At 38.6% G+C, this 7995-nt stretch overlaps 1 protein-coding gene across 1 annotated transcript in view; it reads left to right on the top strand.

Moving 5' to 3' along the window:
- Positions 1–7391, top strand: part of LOC130377585 (sodium channel protein type 5 subunit alpha-like) — a 193935-nt gene extending 186544 nt beyond the window's left edge. Inside the window, exon 15 of the mRNA XM_056584743.1 lies at positions 1–7391. This exon is cut by the window's left edge and continues 1593 nt beyond it. The gene's annotated coding sequence lies outside the window, so the exon portion shown is untranslated.
- The last annotated feature ends 604 nt before the right edge of the window (positions 7392–7995 follow it).

Here is a 7995-nt window from a genome sequence, read left to right as displayed (position 1 = left end):
TTGAGGTCCTAAAGTCCTCCCTGCCGGTTGTTGTCAGGAGATTCACATTGAGGTCCAGGAGCATTGAAACAAATGAAACAGCATTGAAACAGCGACCACTGGGATACCTGTGAACTTCCTGCATTGTCATGACAACGGGAGCCTAGACGGTTCGAAGAGTCCCCGATATTTTGACCTCAGGGGCAAAACACTCAACTGATCTATCTATCATTCATTAGACAGGGAGGGCCTAATAGTCCACCCAATAGTCATCAATATTTATGAAGCATCTTGGCTTTAATAGACTGTGGGTGGGAACACTTGGACCACTTTCTGACCAGGCATTGAGGGACTAATGGGAATACAACAGAAAAGGCCAAAAGTAAACTTTATCGATGTTAAAAGTCCTTTAATATTGTTGCGATTATTAAATTTTCTTATGTTTTTTAGAGTAAGTTGAGCAAAACGATTAAATGATGCTGGTAGACTGGGCTGGCGTCTCGCTTAACAACCAGGTTGCCGCGTCAGAAGGGGCAGAGAAACATTCTTTACCGTCTGGGATCGCTTCCCCTGTCCACCTGCTTTTATTGAAGAATTTTGCACTTTTGTTTAGTTTACCTGGGCTGTCACCCACAAACAGAAAAAACAAGCCGTTTAGAGCCTGATACCTAAGACTACATTGCAATGATTTTGTTTTAGTTGTCTTCTTTTTTGGGAGGTATTTTACTTGAGAAAGCACCACAACAGACGCCAGTAACACAAAACGAAACACATCCAAGAATCTCCTGATGCTTTATCTAGCCTACATCTTCATACCGCACGGTTCCCCATTCAAGCCGTGGATGATTTGTCATCAAGTAACTATTTTAAACGATGTCAACACTCCTGGTATACTGTATTCAACCTATGAATTCAGTTCTAACAGCTGTTTGCCCTTGTGTATAAGGGGGGCTCATCCACAGGGCCCAAAAGCCATGCACAAAAAGGAACAGAGTGGAGGTGTACTTCAGATACTACACCGCTAGAAAGGATGAGGGAAGTAGACTTCTTGTCTTGAGAAGTCACTAAAAATGGGCCACATTTCACACAATAAAAAAACACTTTGATGTGGAATGTGGTGCTATGATAAAATTGTTTAAATACAGAGAATATGTCCAATAGAGATCAGGTTAGTTAGATGTACCTGAAGAACAGCCTCATCCTGCCCTCATTACTTGTGGCTATAAGTGAAAAAAACTTCTGATTCTTTGGTCTGCATTAATTTGCCAGTATATGTATACTGAACTTGCATGGCAAGTGGATCTGAAATCTAAAAATCATCCACTGTCAGGAAATCTGAACTGATGTGATTTCTCTGGCCATGCATAATTTATTTGGCAGGAATGAGGCTGGAAAAAACTCATTCAGGGCTGACTTCTGGTTGTTAAAGTGCTTTTTTCTCTTTTTTCTGAGTTGGATCAATAGTCTACGTTTAGAAAAACCATCACATCTGTAGTAAAGCCAGAAATAATTGAAGGAATAATGTTTTCAAGTGTCAGTGTGCTGAAGCAGATCAGGAAATGCTAATGTGTGCACTTCAGTGCAGTGAATGCACATTTTTAATACATGTGGCAGAAATACCCTTTTAAATACACTTGTTAAAATGAAGACAATTAAACAAGGTTTTTAAATGACTTGGCACCATGATTATTCAAACCGGGGCGATTAATGTCAGGTGTTTTTTTTTACAAACATAATAGAGTACTTTCCAGGGAAGGAAACGGACATGTAACAGAAGGTGGTTGATTTCAGCTGTATTGTCATGATTCGATGGTCTGTTTCAAGTGCCGTTAGGGACGGTAGTGACCATCCTTTTATACTGGCTGACAAATCCAGACCTGTATCAGTCCTGACCGTTCCTGGGCTGTTTACAAATTTAGCATATATTTATAAACAATGAAGACATTAGGAGAGCAGGTTGGATTTTAAAGAATATCCATTGCTGGTCCCAAAATAACTTTATCTGAATTCTCCTATGTTCCAACTCTGGAGCGAAATAACTTATTTTCTTACCATAGATTCCCAAGAAATGTATTAATGCTTCTTTTTTGAAGAAGGAGTTGCTGATGGATTGTTTTATTGATTGAATGAGTTGTTGTTTTAGTTTTTGTGTGTCATGATGTTCTGCATCACAGATGGAAAGCGGTGGCACCTTATCTATTTTGCACAGAGAAACAAAAAAACAAAACGTCTAGCAATAATGGTTTACTGATACTGATTTGATACCGCCTTACTTTAATGTGTTCCAGTGTATTTATCTGTGTATTATTGTCGGGCAAGTCATTGATAGCCTGCTGAGTTAATACATTGGCACTGTGTTCAAGAACAGTGTAGAAATTGTAATTGGAGTCCTGAACACCTGGGCAACCAATGCTTTACAGACCAATCTTTTTATCATAATGGTTTATCCCCCAATGATGTAATCAAATCTGTCATAGCTTTGGTAATTCCAATTGGTTAACACTCACCTGTCCGGAGAGTGGTTTCTTCCCATTGGTTAATACATATGTTATTAGACTGGAATAAGAAAATGTTAAAGTATAGTGATATCCTTTTATTAAGAAGCAGTGTCAAAGTGTGCGTATTATAGAGCCTTTGTTTAGTCTGGTTGAAACTCAAATAGTTCCAACGATAAACTCAAATAAGTCAGACAACTTCTCTCTATAAATATATTTATATATCTGTCTGTGTCTGGATTTCAATGTCTCTCTCCCTCCCCCTTTCTCTCTTCCTCTATCTTTTGATGATCGACCAAGGGAAAGTTGCTAATGCTTTACTTGACAATTTAAAACAAAGCAGAAGAACAATTTTACAGGCAGCGCCAGGACCCTATTCTGCTCTTTCTACGAAATTCTAAGTGGATAGACACCCACTTAGCGAGTCGACTCCAGAGACACGGCAGAAGTTAGCTCCACAAGCAGATTTCAGGGTTGCAGTTGTGTATTGAAGGGCTGATTTCAGTAGCAATAGACCGAGAGTGTGCCTGGTACACATGCCATGCCCCTCCCCCAACACCCTAGAATGCCTTTCCGTTGCTTCATGGGGTTACTGCTACTACTTTCTTTGTTTTGATTGGCTGATTGACCCGTGGATAGGTTCCATCAGTTTATGGATATTCATGCTTTTTATATGGACTCACCCCTCGTCACCCCAAGCGCACTCCCCACACACAAATACACACATGCAGAGGCATAAAGACACCATCATATTCTACTCAGAGAGCTTAGCGACTTCAAAGTGACATTATAGCTTCCTAACAGCTCCATGGTGTACGTTTAGCACAATGGGATGTAGCCATCACCAACCCACGGGCCGAGGGAGGCGCCCACAGGGCTGACTGGTGAGAAGGAGCACTGGGAGCGGATCAGGAGTCTGAAGACCATCACACCATGTCTCCTCAGAGCTTCCTTTCTGCCGCTTCTGATCCACATCCCCAAACGGACACACAAACCATCCTGTACTAAGAAGATGAAAAGCTGCTTTGCCATCTCAAGACAAACGGACACACAACCATCTCTGTAATAATAGGATGAACCCGCAAAAAGAACAAAATGTGGTTTCATTGTTCATTATTATTATTATTATTATTAATGTTACTATTACTTGTGTGATAAATGCAATACATCAGCTAAGTGAACAGGCATCAAATACTGCTGTATCATATTTATGAAAGTGGAAATGAAAATGATATTTATTTCCTTTGTGGTGTGGATGTGGTTTCACCGCTCCCTGTTTACACACGGTTGTGAAATGGCCTGACACTCATCACAAACAGCCACTTGTCTGGTCAGAGGTTTATAACAGTTACGTCTGTTTGTGTGTTATTTCATGATTGCTAACAACAACGTCAGTGTCCTGGACATCATTGCTAGGTGTGATAATGTTAAAGTGCTCTTCTGCTCTGCCCTCTGTCTTCTCTCTATTCTGTCATCAACCATGATCCGTGGTTTGGTTAAAGACATTAGAAAGACATTATACTAATACCATTAGGATAATTATTATTATTATTTATTATTAATTTAACGGTATTATTTTATTATTATACAGACATCATATAACCATGAGTATGACCCTATATTCACCATATTTCTTATCTAATGTGAGTTGTAGAGGGTTTTTCATCTGCTTATGTCCCGCCCACCACACACACACACATACACTGACTTTCCTCTTAGTTATCAAAATTGACAGAAACTGAATAAAAAACAAAAAGAATAAAAATGTCACAAGTCACAGGGAAATTTTCAGGTTTGCAGCGATGAAAGCTACGTTGTCGATATAAATAAAAAATAAAAAAGGTAAAAAATAAGAATATACATAGCCGATAGACCGTTCCACAGCCGTTGAGTATACAGAGGGAGGAGCAACTGGGTCAAGTAGGGTGCTGTACACCACCCAGCTAGAGACAGAAAACAGCGGATGACTGGGTGAAGGGGCTGTACACCACCCAGCTAGAGACAGAAAACGGGATGACTGGGTGAAGGGGGCTGTACACCACCCAGCTAGAGACAGAAAACGGGATGACTAGGTGAAGTGGGCTGTACACCACCCAGCTAGAGACAGAAAACAGCACCCATCCAGACAAACAGCTACAACAAGAATACCACTACTGAATAATATATATATAACTTTTTAGTACTTTGAGTTTAAATACTTTTTAGTACTTTGAGTTTAAATACATTTTAGTACTTTGCAAATACTTGTCTGTATATAAAACAAAAGCCTCTGATAATAAATGAGAAAAAAAAATACATACTGAATTCGGTGGTGATGTTGTAATTATGAACAAATGTGTGTCCTGTTGAGTGATTTGGTAGGGGTACGTTTTCCAATGTCTTAGCTAACCCTAACCCTGTTGTGTGATTTTGGTGGTAGTATGTTTATTTGTCTAATGTCTATTTTGGTTAAGAGACTAAAGCTGAAGAAGGCTCAAATTCTTGGTTTGTGTACGGCACTTCATATATTCTGTATAGATACCATGTACTTCAAGGTACTGATTACAGTTACTGATTTAGAATGATACTGAGAATTGTACTTGTGATTTTTTTTATCTTGGAGCCAAACTAAACACTAAACACTACATATAGCTAAACACTACACATAGATAAACTCCAAAATCAATGTTCCTGATATACACAAGTATTGACAAGGGACAAGTATTGTCTTTGTGTTCATAAAATGTATATAATCCATCTATACATTAAAACAATTGTCTTATTATATATATATATGAATCTCAACGTTCCTTAAAACAAAGATACGGTCAAAATCCACATTCCAAGATAGATGTAACACAGGTTTAAACTTTCTGAACCAAAGATACGGTCGACATCAACGCCTAGATACATCTAATGTTGAGGTTTAAACTGCTCTCAGGTCTTCTGGGTTATTGGTCGAAATACAATCAGGGTAGGCTATATTCTGTTTGAGATTTGTGGAAAAACATTCTAACATGCATGCCAATATCCTATATTATTCAACATTATATGAACACAGTATTCTGAACAACCCCCAAACATATTGATTCTAGATTACTGTGATGGAGCGGGACGCTAGGATACATACATTCCATGAACATTAATGTATGCAATTTAAGCACAGTTCATGTTGCTTACGAGTTTATGAGTTCTGTGTAAAGTGTAATTAACTCAAATCTAGATGTAGATATATCACCTTAATAGTGAACGTCATTTTCTAATTTAAATAAATATTATTTAGCTGTCTTTTACTCCAAACCATAGCTCACTCGTTGCAATAAAAATGAGTGTGCTTTGATGGCAGCTATGCTGCTATGCTGCCATGAGCTTTGATGGTAGCTATGCTGCCATCAATTGTTTGTTTTTTGTAGTGAATTAGGTTCCACTGGTTAAACCTGCTTCCACTGCTTAAACTCAGTTCCACTGGTTAAACTAGGTCCTACTGGTTGAAGTAGGTTTGAGTGGTCAGGGGTCGTAAACTAGGTTCCACTTGTTAGGGGTCGTTAACTAGGTTCCACTGGTCAGGGGTTGTAAACTAGGCTCCACTGGATAAGGGTTGTAAACTAGACTCCACTGCTTAAGGGTTGTAAACTAGGTTCCACTGGTTAGGGGTCATAAAATAGGTTCCACTGGTTAGGGGTTGTAAACTAGGTTCCACTGGTTAGGGGTTGTAAACTAGATTCCACTGGTTAGGGGTCATAATCTAGGTTCCACTGGTTAGGGGTTGTAAACTAGGTTCAACTGGTTAGGGGAAGACACATCTTCTAAGGTGCCTCAGTGCCAGACAGAACAGCGCCTCCCTGAATGGTGCCCAGGCAATAAACCCTCATGGGAGAGAGGTTATTATTCATGGCCCGTGAGTACTATTTCTGTTGTTGAGTGCAATGATCATGGCAAGCTGCATATTGATAGGGATAAGAAATAAGGAACCAGATTAAAATTTCTTTCATTTCAAAATGTGGAATGTGGAATCATTTTAAATTATTAGTTAATTATAAGCCACATTATTGAGTCAAATAGAGTGTTTGCGTGTGTGGGCATTAACATCTACTAAAATGATTTGTTGGAGGCACACAAACAATAGGAAGTGATGGAATTGGTTGGTGATCTAGGGGTCTACACATGCGAATAGAGCTTGAGCTTCTTTATATGAAAGGCCTAATAAAGGACATACAAGATTATCAATTTGGATGTTCCAACCGGAAGTGATGTAATCCCTCCCTGAGAGGTATTTGGAAGATGTAGAGAAACATCATTAATGGGAGCCTAGAATGAATTGTGAATAAGATAGAGATGTCGGCCTCTTTGATATAAATCTGAGCATAAGGTCTACTTTAGAATTGTTGCCACAGCCCACTGGCGGTTGTGTCTTTCATATGAAAGACGGCATTTAACTATATTAGAATGGTTGATTAGGCAGCTGTAGCCCAAATGAAGGGATGCAATGAGTAGGTGACATAGGGGTCGAAGAAACTCACAAGTGAGCCATAGAACTGGGGTCTCTTTAAGGTCAACGAGGGTCTCAAGGACATATACATGGAATCTCTGGCCTTTCAGGGAGGAACTCATAAAGAATTATCAAATGCTCCCTTGAAATGCATTGGAAACACAATGCATTGCCATGAATTCATCTAAATTTGTATACAAGAGATAGAAACTTGGCCAGTAAACGTATCAACCCAGGGTAGTCTGTGAAGAGGCCGCCTGCAGCTTCGGTATCCTAACCCTCCAACATCGTCCTTAAGACCATCCCTTAATTTGACTCCCAATTCAAACGCGTCTATATTTTACATTGGTTCTCACTTTACATGTTTCATTGACACACAACACTCATGAATTATAATGACATACCCTTGATTTAATACAATTGTTGAGTATTGCCTACCGTCATTTAACCCTCAGTTAACCCTCTATATTATATATATATATATATATATATATACACAAACCCTGATATACGGTTTTATAAACATTGATATACGTGTATCCGAAACGTTGATATACGCGTATCAGAAACATTGATAAGAGACATCAGAAGCGTTGACATACGGGTATCAGAAATGTTGATATATATGTATCAGAAACGTCTATATTAGGGCTGTCAAGCAATTAAAAATATTAATCTAATTAATTACAGGCTCTATGATTAATTAATTTAAATATATTGCAAACTTGTAACCAATGTACTTATTGTAAGTCGCCTTGGATAAAAGCGTCTGCTAAATGCCCTGAATGTAAATGTAAATGTACTTACATTTTCCGAGAAAGTATTTAAAAATAATTTAATTCAAGTAGGCCTAAATTATGGCAGTGAGTGATTCAATGAATAATAGACATAATAGACTTTAAAGTTCAATGCCTCTTTTATTTAAAACATGTATTTCATTAACATACGGTGCATTTTAAGATCAAATTAATAACATTTCCATCTCACTCAAGATTCAATGCATCTCCGTCGAGTGTGGCTTGACGTGGATGCCTGATAGCACCAGCTTCAGGG

Source organism: Gadus chalcogrammus, chromosome 23, assembly GCF_026213295.1.
Source record: "Gadus chalcogrammus isolate NIFS_2021 chromosome 23, NIFS_Gcha_1.0, whole genome shotgun sequence".
In the NCBI taxonomy this organism is placed as follows: domain Eukaryota; kingdom Metazoa; phylum Chordata; class Actinopteri; order Gadiformes; family Gadidae; genus Gadus; species Gadus chalcogrammus.
The sequence above is the reverse complement of the archived record's forward strand: the minus strand, read 5'-3'. Positions and strand labels throughout refer to the sequence as shown.